Raw genomic sequence first — 18,000 nt, 5'->3', positions numbered from 1 at the left:
TTCACCCGGGGCTGTGATGAACACCCTTGAAAGACATCTTTGAAAAATTGTGGAAGAATTTTAGTGGGATGAACTGTAAGGACCAGCACTTCTGAGGAAGGGATGCACCTGTGGCACACTGATGCGTCCTGCACCCTGTTCTCCCAGAGAGGAGTGTCCAGTCACTCTTCCTTCCAGGAGACCTGCTGGGGCCTTTGCATCCTCACATCACCAGGGCTGGCTGTCACCAGGCTAAAGACCTGCCAGTGAGATGGTGACCAGTGCTGTCCAGCAGTGTGTCCGTCTGCCTGTGTCCTCACCCGAGAGGTCGAGCACCTGTAACACACACTGGCCACCTTCGCTGCCTCTTGTTGGAACTGCTTGTGTGTGTTCTGTTTCTGTTGAGAACACTGGGTTTGAAGAGGTTTTTGGACAACAGGGATGTGAAAACTTTCTCTGACCTTGGGTTATGAGGAACGCTTTTTCCAGGTTGTGGTTTGTCTTTCCAGCTGTCTTTCTTGGCCTTTGTTTTTTGGTTTTGTTTGGTTTGGTTTTGCCACCAAAGTGCTAAGGAAGTGCTAAGTATCTCCCTTCTGGTGCTGGTTTCACACTTAGAACAGCAGTGCCTCCCCGAGATGATGCACATAGTTACTAAAAGGGCTTCATTTTGTACATCTCATCTTTAGTCCATCTGATTTTCCTCTCAAAATACAAAAATTCTAATTCATGTAAAAACAAAAAAATTCACCAGCCCCCGCTTAAAACATGTGGGTAGACACAAAAAGCCCCCTTTTATATGATGTCATTGCTAGGGAACCTCCAGGATAGGTAAAGACACAGAGAGAGAAAGGGGATTAGGGCTTGTCAGGGGCTGGGGGAGGGTAGAAGGGGGATGATCTGTGGATACAAGGTTTTAGTTTAAGGAAGGAAATAGTCTGAAACCAGACAGTGATGCTGGTCACACAGCATTGTGAGTGCACTGAATGCTCCCGAATTGCACAGTTTAAAATGGGAAAAGGCTAACCTTTCTTACCGTAAACTTAAAATGTAAAAATAGAGGATACCATAAATGACATGAAGAAAAAGAAAGAAAGAAATTAGACAACCCAGTCATAAACGTCGCCAGGGGAAGGGAAGTTAAGTCCGAGTGGGGGCAGGTGTGGATGCTGAGAATTCGGAGAGGACAGTGTTGGTGTTTGCAGAGGCGGCTCAGCCTTAGAGGGTGGAATTGGCTCTTGGTGGCCTGGAGGTGCAGGTGCAGGACGAGCTGCGGGAGAAGCCTCGGGGTCTCCCTCGGGGGCTGATGGACTTAGATGCTGCTGTGTGTCTCCTGCAGGGGCAGGCTGAGGGATTACCTGGTGGGCTGGTGGAATGTCACAAGGCTGTTGGTCTCCTGCAGGAGTTGGCTCATGGTCTTCCTAAAGGGCTGGTGGTATGTGACTTTGCTCTCTGTTTCCTGCAGGTGCAGTCTTCTTGTTTCCCTGCAGGGTTGATAGAATGGGATCCAGTTTTGGGTGTCCTGGAGGAGCAGGCTCAGGGTCTCCCTGCAGGGCTGGTGGAATTGGTTCCAGTCCTGGGTATCTTGAAGCCGACTCAGGTTTTCCTGCAGTGCTGTTGGAATATGACCTGGGTATGGGTCTCCTGAAGGAAGAGGTTCAGGTTTTCCCTCCAGAGCTGGTGGAATGGGACATAGTCCTGGGTCTCCTAGCAGGGCAGGTGGAAATGGATCCAAACCTGGGATTCCTGCAGGTGCAGGTTTGTGGCCTTCCTGCAGGGATGGTCGATTGGAATCCAGCAATAGTTCTTGCTCCCCAAGAGTAGGTTTGGACTTTCCCTTCAGGCTGGCGGAATAGGACCGACTCGGTGTCTCCTTCAGCAGTGGGCTCACGGTCTCCCTGTGTGGCTAATGGAGTGAGACTGAGTCCTGGGTCTCCTGCAGTATCCGGTTCAGGTTCTCCCTGCAGTGCTGCTGGGTTTGGTCCCATTCCTGGGTCTCCTGTAGGGACAGGCCCTGGGTCTTCCTCCAAGGCTGTTGGAGCATGTTGCATCTCTGGTTCCCCTGAAGGAGCAGGCTTGGGGTCTCCCTACATGTCTAGTGGAATTGGTCCATTCCTGGGTCCCCTGCAGGTGCAGGCTGGGTGTGTCACTTCAGTGCTGTTGGAATGTGACACGTCTCAGGGTCTCCTGCAAGAGCAGGCTCAGTCCCTCATAGCAGGGCTGGTGGAATTGCACCCATCTCTGGTTCTCCTACGAGAACAGGTTCAGGGTCATCCTGCAGGGCTGCTGGCATGTGAACCAGCTCAGGGTTTCCTAGAGGAACAGGCTGAGGGACTCATTTGAGGGCTGGTGGAATATGACCTTACTCTGGTTCTCCTGCAGGAGCTGTCTCAGGGTCTCCCTGCAGGTCTGGCAGAATTAGACTAGCAACTGATTGTCTTCCTGCAGGGCTGATGGCATGTGACTCATCTCTGGTTCTCCTTCAGGAGCAGGCCCTGGGTCTTCCTGCAGGGCTCTTTGAACATGACCCTTCTCTGTTTCTCCTGTAGGAGGTGTCCTGGGGTCTCCCTGCAAAGCTGGTTGAATTGGTCCCGGCTCTGGAGTAGTCTCAGGGTTCCCCTGCAGGTCTTGTGGAATTGGACCCAGCCCTGGGTCTGTTGCAGTAGCTGGCTCAGCGTCTCCCTGCAGGGCTGCTGGGCTTGGTCCCGCTCCTGGGTCTGCTGCAGGTGCAGGTTCCAGGGCTCCCTGCAGAGCTGTTGGAATAGGACTCATCTTGGTTTCCCCTGCAGGAGCAGGCTCAGGGTCTCCCTGCAGTTCTGTTCCAATTGGTCCCAGTCCTGGGTGTCTTGAAGGTGCCGGCTCTGGGTTTTCTAGCAGTGCCTGTGGAATGTGACCCCGGTGTGGGGCTTCTGAAAGAACATGCTCAGGGTGTCCCTGCAGGGCTGGTGGAATGTGACACTGCTTTGTGTTTCCACAAATCAGATTCGATGTTTCCTGCAGATCAGACTAGATGTCTCCCTGTGAAGTTGATGGAATAGGGCACAGTCCTTTGTCTTCCTCAGGAGCAGACCGGGGTTCTCCTGTCAAGGCTGATAGAATTGCCCCTGGGCCGTGGTCTCCTGTAGGAACAGGCTGAGGTATTACCTGCAGGGCTGGTGGAATGTAACCCAGCTCTTGGTCTCCTGCAAAATCTGGTTCAGGTCTCCTGACAGGTCTGGTGGAATGTGACCCATCTCTGTGTCTCTTGCAGGAACAGGCTCGGGGTCTCCCTGCAAGGCTTGTGAAATGAGATTCGGCTCTGTGTCTACTTCAGGAGCAGGCTCAGACTATTCCTGCCGGGCTGGTGGAATTGGACCCGTTCCTGGGTCTCCCACAGGAACAGGGCCTGGATCTTCCTGCAGGGCTACTGGTTCTCCTGTGGGAGCAGTCCTGGGGTCTCCCTGTAAGGCAGGTGGAATTGGACCCAGCTCAATGTCTCCCTGCCAGTCTGGTAGAAGTGGACCCAGTCATGGATCTCCTGCAGGTGCAGGTTTGTTGATTCCCTGAAAGGTGGTTGAACTGAACCTGGCTCTGAGTCTCTTGATGGAGCAGTCTTGTGGTCCCCCTGCAGGCTTGTGGTATTGGACCCAGCTCTGAGTCTCCTGCAGCCGCGGGCTGTGGGTCTCCTGCAGGAGCAGGTTCGGGGTCCCCTGCAAGGCTGGTGGAATGTGACTTGGCTCTGTGTTTCCTGGCAGGAACAGTCTCAGTGTCTCCCTGCTGGCTGGTACAGTGGGATGCAGTCCTGGGTCTCCTTCAGGAGCAGGTTCATGGTTTCCTTGCAGGGCTGGCGGAATGGGACCCATCTCTGGGCCTCCTTCGGGAGCTGGTTCAGGATCTCCCTGCAATGCTGGTTGAATGGGACCAACTAAAGGGTCTCCTGCAAAAGACGGGCTGCTGGAATTGGAGCCAGGTCTGGGCCTCCTGTAGGAGCTTGATGACCGTCTCCCTGTATGGCTGGTGGGGTATCACCGAGTCCTGGCACCTTTGTGGGACCAGGCTAGAATTTCCCTGTAAGGTTGATGGAATTGGACCCAGCTCTGTGTCTCCTGCAGGAGCAGGTTGAGGAGCTCCCTGCATGCCTGGTGGCATGAGACCTGGTCCTGGGTCTGCTGCAGGAGCAGGTGCAGCTCCTCTTTGCTGACGTGGTATTTTCTCATCTTGCTATGCATCTCCTGCTGGATCGGGTTCTTCATTTCTTTTGTCCTTGGCGTCTTCCCCTGCCCCCGCCTCCTCTGGATCTGGATCCGTTGGAAGTGAAGACAACTTTAAGTCTTGTGGAAGTCCTTGTGCTGTGAGAGAGGAGCAATTTACCCACCTGCCTGCTGTCCATGTGCCTTTTCAAGGACAAATCTTCCCAGAGCTTTCGAGACAAGTCCCACCCAGGAAGTGCCCACAGGATGCACTGTGTGACTGCATTCTCCCAGACAGGTGGTCTGAGGCCAGTCTTTGTGCTGGTGCCAACAGCCGTCTCTGGGGACACCTCCCTGTGTGGCCCAACCCTCGCGCCTCTGTCAGCTACACACATGCACCCAGCCCCGCCCTTCTCACCTTTGGGCTCTGCCTCAGCAGGCTCCTGGTCCTCCACCTGACTCACAGTGAAGTGGGCACGGTGCTCCAGGTCGGAGCTGGGGGTGCTGAGCTGCCTGTCAGCCCCAGGCAGGACCCTGGGGAGAGGCCTGGGTGGTGTCTGGGCAGGAGGCCTGCCCCATTCATCTCTGGGCCATGGTTCTGTGGACCCCTCTGTGTCCACACTCACCTGGAGCCTGTGCTGGGCCTCGACAGTGTGGTGTAGCAGCCCCTCACCTGGAGAAGTGGCATGGATGTCCTCATCCACCAGCTCCTGTGTGGCTTAAGGTGTCCGTCTCTGCAATGACAGTGGCCAACAGCCGGCCAGACCCGGAGGTCTCAGAGCCCTGCCTGGCCAGTACCGCTCCTGCTTCTGCCCACTCGACCCTCTGCTGCCAGATCAGGCTGAGACCTTGTCAGCTGAGACGGTCACCTGGGAGGGAAGAGACACACCAGAGGGCATGGGCGCCACCTTGGCTGCAGGGCCCTGCCCCGGCTCTCCACATCCCAGCCAGCCAGCTTTGACCTGGGCTGTGGACGTGACCGGCCCCCCAGGCCTCTGACCCTTCCTCAGCCTGCTCTTGCTTGAGGCAGGACCCCCCCCCAACATGCCTGCCCCACCAGGAAGTGGCCGTGGGGCTACCTGAGTGGGATGTGAGTGGTGGCCCGGCATGGGCGGGCCTGCCCTGGGCCTCCCTGTGTTACCTTTGGGTCCCTGTGGCCAAAAGGCCAGAGGCGCCTGGGGTGAGACCTGACCCAGTGTCAGCACCATTGGTACAGCCCCTCGCTGTGGGCTTTCCGGGGGCCGTGGTCTCGGGGTGTTGGGACGCAGCAGAACAAGACTCTGTCTCCAACCAAGTGAGCTGAGTAGGGGCTTCTCTACAGAGTGGGTGCCTGGTGACCTCGGTTCCAAGTTCTCTTGGGCTCTGTTGCCAGGGAAGTGAGGTCACTTCCTGGGGTCCCCTTCCCCAAGCTTCCTCCTGACACACAGCTCCCTAAGGGCCTTTCTGGGCTGCCGACAGCCCACTTCCCACCCCATGCCTTGTCCGCACACAGTGACACCAACTCAGACCCCCCATAGCCCTGGGGAGGCCTGGGTGCAGCCAGGGCCGCAGCTCTGAGGACACAGCTGGGTTCAGACCTGGATTCCCCTTCTCAGTAGTGCTGTCACCCTGGACAAGCCACGTGCCTCTCAGGGTCTCCCCAGTCCCCCATCGGCACAGTGGGGATCATTCTAGCCCCTGCTTCCTAGAGAAGCCATCCTGTCTGTAGACCAAGAAACACCTACTGCACCTGTCACCCCTGTGGGCTGGCATCACAGGGAGCTCGTGCACAGGCTCAGCAGAGGTTTTTGGACCACAGGGATGTGAAACCTTTCTCTGACCTCGGGTCATGAGGAATTCTTTTTCCAGGCTGTGGTTTGTCTTTCCAGCTCTCTTTCTTGGCCTTTGTTTTTTGGTTTTGTTTGGTTTGGTTTTGCCACAGGAGATGCTAAGCATCTCTCTCTGGCTCTGGTTTCATACTAAGAACAGCAGCGCCTCCCCCGAGATGCTGCACAGAGTTACTAAATGGGCTTCATTTTGTACTTCTCATCTTTTGTCCATCTTGATTTCCTTTTCAAATAACCAAAATGCTATTTCATATAAAAAGAAAAAAATGTAACAGTCCCTGCTTAAGATATGTGGGCAGACACAAGCGGCCACCTCTTGTATGATATCATTGCTAGGGAACCTCCAGGATAGGTAAAGACACAGAGAGAGAAAGGGGATTAGGGCTTGTCAGGGGCTGCGGGAGGAGGAAGGGGGATGAACTTTGGATACAAGCTTTTACTCAAGGAAGGAAACAGTCTGAAAGCAGACACTGGTGCTGGTCGCACAGCATTGTGAGTGCACTTAGTGCTCCCGAATTACACAATTTAAAATGGGAAAAGGGTAAACTTTCTTACTATATATTTAAAACATAAAAATAGAGGATACCATAAATGATATGAAAAAAAAAAAAAAAGGAAATTACAGACAATCCAGCCAGGGGAAGGGAAGTAAAGTTTGGGTGGGGGTGGGTGTGGATGCTGAGAATTCGGAGAGGACAGTGTTGGTGTTTGCAGAGGCGGCTCAGCCCCAGAGGGTGGTGATGCTGGGATTGGCTCTTGGTGGCCTGGAGGTGCAGGTGCAGGAGGAGCTGCAGGAGCAGACTCGGGGCTCCCTGCAGGGCTGGTGGAATGGGTCCTGGTTCTGTTGTCTCCTGCAGGAACAGGCTCGGTCTGTTCCTGCAAGTCTGCATTTGTTGATCATCTGCTTGGACTTGGAGAATGGGGTGGATGAGGAGGAATTGAAATGAACTCAGTTCAAAGACAATAAACCTGATTCAGGGCAGCACATGAAGTTGTAAGAGCCAGACTTTTCCCAGTTTCTTCCTACCTCGAGGCAAAACCAAAATCCCCTGGACCCAGGTTGGAAGAAGTATCAGAAAGGAAATTAACTCATACAACTTAATAAGAAAAAAACAAACAACCCAATCCAAAAATGGGCAGAAGACCTAAACAAGCATTTCTCCAAAAGATATACAAATGGCCAATAGGCACATGAAAAAATGCTCAGTATCACTAATTATCAGAGAAATGCAAATCAAAACTGTAATGAGGTATCACCTCACACCAGTCAGAATGGCCATCATTCAAAACTCCACAGATGATAAAAGCTGGAGAGGCTGTGGAGAAAAGGGAACCCTCCTACACTGCTGGTGGGAATGCAGTTTGGTGCAGCCACTGTGGAAAACAGTATGGAGACTTCTCAAAAGACTAGGAATAGACTTACCATATGACCCAGCAATCCCACTCCTTGGCATATATCCAGAGGGAACCTTAATTCAAAAAGGTACTTGCACCCCAATATTCATACCAGCACTATTTACAACAGCCAAGACATGGACATAACCTAAATGTCCACTGACAGATGACTGGATAAAGAAGCAGTGGTATATTTATACAATGGAGTACTATTCAGCCATTAAAAATGATAAAATAATGTTATTTGCAGCAACATGGATGGCCCTAGAGAGTGTCATTCTAAGTGAAGTAAGCCAGAAAGAGAAAGACAAATGCCATATGATACCATTCATATGTGGAATCTAAAATAAAAAAGACAAATGAACTTATATGTAAACAGAAACAGACTCACAGATATAGAATACAGACTTGTGGCTGCCAGGGGGAGATTTGCAGATACTGACTGGTATATGTAAAATAGATAACCAAGTTTATAGTGTATAGAACAAGAAAATATATTCAATATCTTATAGTAGATTATGGTGAAAAACAGTATGAAAATGAATATGTGTATATTCATGTGTGACTGAAGCACTGTGCTGTACACCAGAAATTGACACAACATTGTAAACTGACTATAACTCATTAAAAAACAGTAGACGGGTTTCCATGTAGTTCCATCATGAGTCAAATAGTCAAGCAATACTTTTTCTGAGACTGGTGCTAGAATTGCAAAATAATCCATCTCCAAAAGAGTCTGACAGAATTTTTCTTATTCTTTGGTTGTTTAGAGACATGCGCTGTGCTTTGAGGGGTGTTTTTGTTTGCACTTTCACTAATTTAATTGGGAAATATATTTGTAGTTGACTTTCACCCATAAATTCACAGAACTAGAGAATTGAAAAGACAGAAGGGGCTTTGGAAGTCACAGTCCTTGTTCAAGTTCAGTGGCAAAAAAATGGGACTATAAACTCGTGTACTGTTTCCACTAATGTTGATTTCCACTGTTGCATAAATTCAACTCAGTTGCTTTAACATGTGTGTTAGATTCCTTCTTTGCATAAAGGAAACATGTTTTTTGAAAGTGATTATCCTAAAATATCTGTCACAAATTCGTCCTTCCATATACCATTTTTGATAAAGTTTTTAAGAGAAAATGTGTAACTGGTTTCAATAACATCATCCGAAAAAGAGACATATTCTCTTTCCATCCATGTACTCACTCATTCATCCCTTCTATTATCAAGCATGCAGTGAGAGTTCTATAATGTTAGGCACAGATAAGTAAGTCGCATTGTATGAAGAACAACATGAAATGCTTCCCATCCTTGAGGAATTTACTGGCTTGTGGGGGGAGACAGAGATATCAATCCAGAAATAACAACATACAAATTATGATCAAGGCAAGGGAATGCTGAAACAGCGCTTTAAAATTTAATCTGAAGAAAATCAATAAGGTCATATTTGTGATGGGCTGCGAAGTGTAGCTGGTCACAGGTTTGAGTCCAATTAACGGGTCCCTGTCAATGCTGTGCTTGGCGTTACCACCCGTCAGGTGGAACAGTAAGTTCGGACTCACTCCACATCTCTCATAGGCTCTCTCCTCTTTTATACATCAAAAGCAGGAGTGGATTTCAGTTTTGCCCTAAACCAATTTGCTAAGTAGATTATGGCAACTGGACATTTAAAGTTGGCTTCAGCAGGCTGTTCTGGGAGCATAGTAACTGGATCTCTGTAGTTACAGGAGTAAGATAGCGTCTTATCACAGCTGTAAAGATCCTCTGAGGGTGGAGGCGCCCACTCCCCAGCGTCACGCTCAGAGAGGACTCCAGGGCTCAGTGCTCCATCATCCCCTGCCCTACGCATATTCATAAGGAGCAGGCAGCTCCAGGGTGGTATGGTCAGGTCAGTTTGCAGAATTCCAGGCTCCTTAGGAGCTGGTGACTGTGGTGTTCTTGCTGTGAGGTGACACTTGTCAGAGATAATAGTAAGAACTAAAGAGAGGACTGTAGGGGACGGCAGTTCTGTAAGAGAAACTCTTCAGAGGCTTTGTGAGGGAATTACAGGTTCGGTTGAAATGACTTCCTGCCCTGATGGGCCCAAAGCTTTTGAGGTTTTTCTGGGGCCATTTTTTTTGGGGGGGGGGGTTCACCTGCCTAGTTACTAAATTTCCTGAATAGCAAGTTGGCTGGGTCAGGACCACGCCCAGGACATGCTGCCTCCTGGAAGCAGAACCACTGCCCCTGCCACAACTCAAAGCTGTTTCTGGTTCAGTCTTCACCACGACAGTAAGAATCATCCACTTTCCCATCATTCTAGTTCACCAGAGTATCAACTCGTAGTTCTTGTCCCCCTAGAATGCCCGCATACTCATACATGAATACAAATATTCATACTCTTACACAAACTTACCCAGTTCTTTTAAAGAACACTCTGACTCCAACTCTAGAAGGGGCTGGCTTCCATAAATCAAATGACAGTGTCTATTTACCTCTTCTGCAGACCTGCTTGACAATGAGCTTCTGTCTCTAAGCTGTACAGCACTATGGTTGAAAGCCCCAACTTCAGAGCCACACTGTCTAGGTTTGAAATACCCTGGCTCCACCACTACTCACTGTGTATTTTAAACTTTCTTTGTCAACTCATCTGTAAAATAGATGTTAAAATAGCTCCTACTCCGTGGGGTGGTTATACTGCCTGTAACTATTATAGGCAAAGCATTCAGGCCAGGGTAAGCACAATGTGAGTGTTAGTGATTATTATTTTAATAAAAGCAACTAGAAGCTGCTTTCATACGAAAGGGAACTCTCTCTGGTAGAATGCTGTACTACAGAAGATTAAAAAATTGCTAAACAACATTCAAGACATCTCAGAGAAAAGAGTTAATAACATAAAGCTATAAAGGTGTTCAGTATTTCAACAAATACTTACCGAGCAAAGCAACAGGGATGTAGCCATGAACAAAACAGGCTACAATCTTTGCCCTCATGGAGCTGATTTTTAACGGGGGATCAGGGGACAGATAATATCCCAGAAACCTCAGCAAAACGATGTAATGTATCAGAGCATAATGAGTGCTATGGGAAAAATAAATGGGTATGGGGGATAGCAATTACGAAAGAAGGCGTCATTTCAGTTAGGTTGCTGACAAGGCTTTATTGACCAGATAACATTTGCACAAGGGCAGGAGGGAGGTAAGGGGCTGATCCATGTGTATAGCTGGGGAAACGTTCTCTGAGCTTCTTGCAAAGTTCTTGAGGTAGAAGAAACTTGCTTGGTGTATTTGAAGAAGAGAAAGGAGGTCAGTATAGGTGGAGCAGAGTCAGAGAGGGAGACAGTGTAGAAGATAAGGTCAAAGAAGTAGCAAGGGTGGAGGCAGACAATGTAAGGTCCCATAAGCCATGATAATGGCTTTGGTTTTTAGTCTGAGAAATTTGGGAGACCATGTGGAGTTTTGAATGGAAGAGGCATATAATCATACTTAAGTTTTAAAAGGATCATTTTGTGATAAAATAATGCCATTTGTAGCAACATGGATGGCCCTGGAGAATGTCATTCTAAGTGAAGTGAGCCAGAAAGGGAAAGAAAAATACCATATGATATCACTCATATGTAGAATCTAAAAAAAAAAAAAAAAAAAGACAAATGAATTTATATCAAAACAGAAACAGACTCACAGATATAGAATACAGACTTGTCGTTGCCAGTGAGGAGAGGGGTGGGAAGGGACAGACAGGGAGTTCGAGATTTGTAGATACTGACAGGTATATATAAAATAGATAAACATGTTCATATTGTATATATAGCACAGAGAAATAAATTCAGTATCTTGTAGTAGCTCATGGTGAAAAAGAACATGAAAATATATATAGTAATGTTTGAAGAATTGTGCTGTACACCAGAAATTGACATAACATTGTAAACTGACTATACCTCAATTAAAAAAAAATAAAAGGATTATTCTCTCTTTTTGTTAAAAAGTAAAATTTTGAGTTAAATAGACAAAAACAAGGATACCAACAAGGCTGCTGCGATATTCCACATGAAGAATGGTAATTTTGGAGATAATGAAAAGTAGTCTGATTTACAGATACTTTAAAAGTATGGCCAATGGTACTTGCTGATGGACTGTCTATAAATGTGGGGTATAAGAGAAAGTAAGGACTTAGGGGAACTCCAAGATTTTTAACCCAGTCATTTGAAAAAACAGAATTTATATTTACTATGGAGAGATGACTGAGGACTGAGAAAAGTTTTAAAGAGGACAAGATTTTGGTTTTGAACATAATGTGTTGTGGGTGGGTCATCCAAGTGAGGATTTTAAGTAGAGAAAGAGGAGGAGCCTGGAGTTCAGAGCGGTTTGGGCTGGATACTTAGATTTGGGGACCATCAGTGTATTTAAAGAGAGTAGTAATAGAAAGAGGAGAGGAGAGACCTGAGGACTGAGACCTGGGAGCCTCTAAAACTTAGGGTTTGGGGAGATAAAAGGAATCAGGAAAGGAGGCTGAGAGAAGATGACGAATGAGCAGGAGGAAACTTGACTGGCACTGTCTCCTGGGATCCAGGTGAAGATGCTGTATCAAAGAGGGTGTCCTAGTTCTGGTTCCTATAGCAGAAGACCATAGGCTGGGTGGCTTATAAACAACACAAACTTATTTCTCACAGTTCTGGAATTTGGAAGTGCAAGATTAGGATGCAGGCACGGGCAGGTTCTGGCGAGAGCCCTCTCTGGGTACAGATGTCTTGTATGCTCACATGGCAGAAGCAGAGAAAGGGAGCAAGTTCTCTCATGATTTTTCATAAAGGCCCTCATCCATAAGGACACCACCTTCTTGATCTCACCGAATTCTAATCACCACCCCCCTCGAAAGGCCCCCCTCTGAATATGATCATATTGGAAGGCATAGTTCCAACATATGAATGGGGGTCACCTGAACATCCAGTCCCTAACACAGAGCATTTGTATTTAGTTAAATATTGCTGATGGGTCAAGTAAGATGAGCAGTGAGAATGAAGAATGAAGGCTACTGTTGTCCCAAGGACTTGGCAATATGAAGGTCTTCTGTGACCTTGGGGGAAAAAAAACTTCAGTGGAAGAATGGAGCAAAAGCCTAATTTGAGTGAATTTTAGAGCTAATAGAGGAGAAAAATTGGAGATAATGTTTGTATCTCAAGTTTTTGCAGAAAAGGGGAAGAGAGACATATAAGGGTGAGGGATGGGATCAAGAAGGGATTTTTTTTTTTTTAATGGGAAAAGAAATAACCTGTTTATGTGTTTTGGGGAATGGTGCAGTCAAGATGGGGAAATGTATGTGTCAAAGAGGTGGGAATTGCCCAAGTAAATTTTAAGGAAGGAAGAAGGAACTGAATCTAACGTACAGATGGAGGGGCTGGACTTAGGCAGGAGCACTGACAATTCCTCTCCAGTGGCAGGGGAGGCAGAGTGAAGGGGACAGATGCAGCCAGGGGGGTGGATGTGGTGAAGGGAACTTCTGAATGATTCTGCTTTCAGTGGAACAGGGAACAAGGCAATCAGCAGAGAGTAAGGATTGAAAATGATGCATCAGAGGTTGGAGGAGAGAAGAAAAGGTATGAAATAGTCATCTGGTTGACTGAGCCAGAGGAGTGACATAGGATTGCAAGGAAGCACTACAACCCGTTTAATATTAATGGCAATTAATTTAAATGAGAACGATCAGCTGGGAAGGGGAGGGACAGAAAAGGAAGAGAGTGAATAATTTGAGGGTTTGGAGAGAAGTGAGGAACAGTTTTAGCTAAAGTGTAATGTGGTGGAATAAAGCAGAGAAATGAAAATCTGGAGGATTTTGGGACCAGAGAGTTGTAAGCCATGTTAAAGATTTTAATTAAGAATTATATTTGAACCTTGTGCTCTATGCTGAAATTTGACACAACATTGTAAAATGACTATAACTCAATAAAAAAATGTTAACAAACAAAAAAATTATATTTGAACCTACAAGATAAAAGGAAATCCTGCTTTCAAGCAGAGCGATGTATGATTTAATATGGTTTTCCAGAGCAACAATTTGGGTAGGTATGAACATGATGGGCTGAAAGCTTGTTAGTACATATATATGGATGTGTAGTATCTAAAAATGACTTTTTATAGCCAAAAATATTATTTACTCTATGAAACAAAACTGGGCAATAAAAGATTTCCTAACAGAATGTTGTTGAAATATATGAACCCAACATGACTGCCCAATGAGCTTTTTATCTAAGCGGCTGTCTGAATTGTCCCAGGTACCTCGTAAGTAAGGGCCACGTGCTCTGAAACAAATTTGCTGTTGCTCTGCCTCAAGCGTAACAGAAAGGAAGTACTCTCCTATGACTCGGGGGGTTAACAGGAGAAGGAAAGAGGGAAAAACCCCATTTGAAAGGAAATCAGTTCTTTCTCTTGATGGAATATCTGCATGATTACTTTAGATGTGATGTATATAGCTTTTGTTTCTGGCTAACTCTGAATTAGTTAAGATTTTAAATGTTCAAATACCGTACATTCCGCACACACACACACACAAAACAGCATGTAACACAAGTAACTGGGATATGATATAAATGAACTAAGGACATAAAGGATTCATTTCCCTGTAAAATGTGGAATAGCTTTAAACACGCTTCTTTTTGATAACTTCACAAATGTGTCTTGATTTATAATTTATCAATTATTTTGAGAAATACTATGTTTAGTGATAATTCTAAATATAAATATAAGTAAAGTCCAGGGAGACATGAACATTTTTTTCTCTAGTAAATGACCATGCCCAAAGTTGAAAGAATGTCAGTTTTGCAAAGGCGAATTCCAAAAGACAATGTATTTGATATTTGTACCATCATTTCTGTGAAAGAAGATCCAGAAACCTGTGTTCTTAACCTAAAATCAAATGCTATGTTTTGGTAACTCACTGATGATCGTCATCCAAGAATTACACTTTTTTATTGATGAAAAGGAGTGTTCAAATCACCTTAATCAAGATTCCAGGATCTGATTTTTCTAGTCTACTTCAGTTCTAAAATGGTTTTAATGATTTTGCTTTAAGTTACGTAGCTTAATCCTGGATATCCAAATAAGAGAGATCTTAAAATAATTCTTTGATAATTACAGAAAATAGGTCTACAACGATACAGACCAAACTTTTGCAGACAGTATGTTTATCTCTTCCAAGTTATTAAAAGATTAACGTTTTCATTCAATGTAATGGTCAGTTGTACTCATTTATGTATCGGGGACTCCTATATAAACAATGGAAATTTATGCTTCAAGATTCAGGCTATCTCTTTGTTTTAATTACCATGCACTGGAAGTATTTTATTGTCTACCAGTTTATTTTAGACCTATTTTAAGTACCTAAGTTAATATCAGGTTTCAAATGTATTATTATCGAAGTCTTTAGCTCATTCACACTGCGTTTGCTTTAAACAAAATTAAATTTATTGGGATAAAAGGGTCTAGTCTTTTACTTTTAGGAGCTACACATACACAAAAAGAGAAAACTAATAAACAGCTTCCTTTACTGAGTCCAAACTCACTCTGCTTGCCGCATGATAGGCCAATAAATCGGGAGACCAGGTTTTGGGGCAAGGAATAGCAACTTTATTCGGAAAGCTGGCAGACTGAGAGGATGGCAGGCGAATGTCTTAAAGAACCAACTTTCCTAAGTCAGAATTAAGGCTCCTTTTCTTCTAAAAAGGGGAGGAGTGTGGATGGTTGTTGCAAACTTCTTGCTGTAGGGATTCTTTCTTGCAGCTGTCCATGTGGGCCAGGTCATGGTGTCCTTGCAAAACCTCCAACAAAACAAATGTTATTTTCTATTCTGCAACTTGTTATCATTATGTGAGTGCAATTGTCAATATCCTTAAAGGTCAGAGCCTCCGGAATAGGCTCTCGTGTATATTTCAGGCTAAAGGCAACATTATTCTACAAAAGGTGCAGAGCTGGAAAGACTAAGTCTAGAAAGCAGGGCACAGGGTTAAAGGCAAAGGAACAGATCTTAATATGGAGTCAGATTTTTTCTTTCCTGTTACACTTATACACAGCTTAAAAGCACCCCTAATGCCAATTTAAAAGTGACCATTACGTGGCAACATCAAGAAACTCAGAGCAGTGGTTTGGAAATGCCAAATGAAAACTAAGAGTTAGTGGTAGTCATGCTGTGATCTATAGTTTTTCCATCTTACATATCAAAAGTATTGACTGTCAATTTAATGATTGCATGACTCCTATCCAGTGGAATTAAAATTTTCGATAGAAATATTAAGTACATTTTAAAGCAAAGCTCATTCTAAAATATAAAATCTATGAATAAAATATTAATTTCTATTTTAAACAATCAGCTACATCCAAAGAGAATGGTATTTTCTTAACTATAAATAACTGGCTTTCAAAGCCTATGATGGTTTTCACCAACAGAACTCTGGCATGTCATCAAGAATATACGTTAAACTCATAACAAAAGTAAAGATCTTAAAATAGATAAACAAGGCTATACCGTATAGCACAGGGAAATATATTCAATACCTTGTAGCTCATGGTGAAAAAGAGTAAGAAAATGAATATATGTATATTCACGTTTGACTGAAGAATTGTGCTGTACACCAGAGACTGACAACATTGTAAACTGACTATACCTCTATTTAAAAAAAAATCAGGAAAAAAAATTCTTTCCAAAAATTTACATAAAATGAATGCCTCTCGGTGTCTTATTTTAACTCCTAAGGGTGACTGCCTATCCCTAAGGATATGTATAATCTCCTTTGAGAAGTTTCTGCCTAAGTGAGCTGAGTATTCTTGTAATAGAGAATCTGACTCCACATTGGATCTGTTCCTTTAAGTTTTAACCACTGTGCCCTGTTTTCCAGGCTGTCTTGCCAGCTCTGCTCCTTTTGTGAAACAATGTTGCCTTTAGCCTGAAATACACAGGAGAGAGAGCCTATTCTGGGGCCCTGACCTTTAAGAATGTTAGCTATTCTGTACTTAGGTAGATGGCCAGTTGCAAAACAGAGAATAACCTTCCTTTTGTTGGAGGTTTACAGGGACACCATGGCCTGACCCACATGGACAGCTGCAAGAACAGAGAATGCCTGCAGCAAGAAGTTTGCACCAACCAACCACACCTCCTCCCCTATTTTTCTGTGTAAAAGGAGCCTGTATTCTGATTGGAGGAGGATGGTTCTCCAAGACATTATTCTGCCATCCTCTCGGTCTGCCAGCTTTCCGAATAAAGTTGTTATTCCTTGCCCCAGCACTTTGTCTCCCGATTTATTGGCCTGTGTGCGGCAAGCAGAATGAGTTTGGACTCGGTAACATTCTCACTGTTGCCACTGTTAATACCCAGACATCCAGTCCTGACGTTTAAACTCTAATAGGAAAATGTGCGATTTAAGTACACAACACTACTTAGAGATCATGGATGCATAAACAAGTAGCTAAGTTCATAAAACTACAAGTGATTATTCCTGGAGAGAAAGGACTAGGACTCGGGTAGGAGGTATTTAGAAGCACCTTTGGGATAAAAAAAAAATGAGGCAACTATGGCAAAATAGCATTGTGTTAAACCCAGGTGTTGGTTACACACCTGGCATTATTTAATGAAATCTGCAAAAGCTACAAAGGCTCCCAGACCCAATCAACCCTGCCCCAGAATTGCTTACATGAAAACATTGACAGCATTATCAGTGAATTTAGTACAGTGGACTTCAGGCTCTGGATCTAGGCTTCTGGTTCTAATATGGGGTCCACTGTACAATGGTTGTACAACCTTTTAGTAAGTTGCTTAGCATCTCAGTACCTTCTTTTCCCTATCAGTAAAATGGAGATAATAGGACTTACTCTATAAGGTTATATTATGAGGATTGAATAGCTTGATACAGGTGAGGCACTTGCAAAGGTAAATATTCTAATATAAACACTCAGGACAAGGGAGTCACCTGATACTAACTGGAGAGATGTCCAGACTCTCTGCCAACCCCCAACTACAACACTGATGGCATATTTATCTTCCCCATAAAATGAAATAATCATTAGCCCTATTCACATCCCTTGAAATTTGAGTACTATTAGATGGAATTGTTTCCAGGCATGTTTTTGATCCGCAGGAGGCGACGGCCAGTCGGACAGAATACGGCTCCAGGGGCAGCTTCCTCAGGCTGGGCGAGACTGACGGAGCCCCCGGTGTGCCTGAGTGTAGAGCTCTGGGCTTAACTAGCAGTGAGCGCACAGGAACCCACACAAACCAAGTCACTGTATCAACACAACAACATAAAGATGCAATATAGGGTGAGGAAAGCACATCACGCAGTTGGACAGTGCTACCTAATCTTATACTGTAAACAGTCCTGACCAAAGTCATGTAAACGCTGAGTTACAAACGCTGGGAAGAGGGGAGCGGGAAGGGAAAGCGTACTGGCTGCGAAGCAGAAGAGCAAAGCTTTACACTGGGAATTAGAGGATTGTCTAAAATTGAACAGAAGTAAGAGCAGTAGGAGCATCTTATTTGGAGACATGACAATAAATAACACAAATCAGTGCAAGGCCTTGCTCTGGGGACAGGAAATCAGAGAAGGAGGTCAAGGGAGAGGCATTTTTCATTTAGAAAAAATATTTTTATAGATCTACTCTGAACTGTGTGTACGTG

At 45.2% G+C, this 18,000-nt stretch overlaps 1 pseudogene; it reads right to left on the bottom strand.

The window, feature by feature from the left end:
* Positions 1–4,833, bottom strand: part of LOC123614597 (PRKC apoptosis WT1 regulator protein-like) — a 43,575-nt pseudogene extending 38,742 nt beyond the window's left edge.
* Between the last annotated feature and the right edge of the window lie 13,167 nt (positions 4,834–18,000).

The sequence above is a fragment of the Camelus bactrianus genome, chromosome 10 (assembly GCF_048773025.1).
Source record: "Camelus bactrianus isolate YW-2024 breed Bactrian camel chromosome 10, ASM4877302v1, whole genome shotgun sequence".
Classification (NCBI taxonomy): domain Eukaryota; kingdom Metazoa; phylum Chordata; class Mammalia; order Artiodactyla; family Camelidae; genus Camelus; species Camelus bactrianus.
The sequence above is the reverse complement of the archived record's forward strand: the minus strand, read 5'-3'. Positions and strand labels throughout refer to the sequence as shown.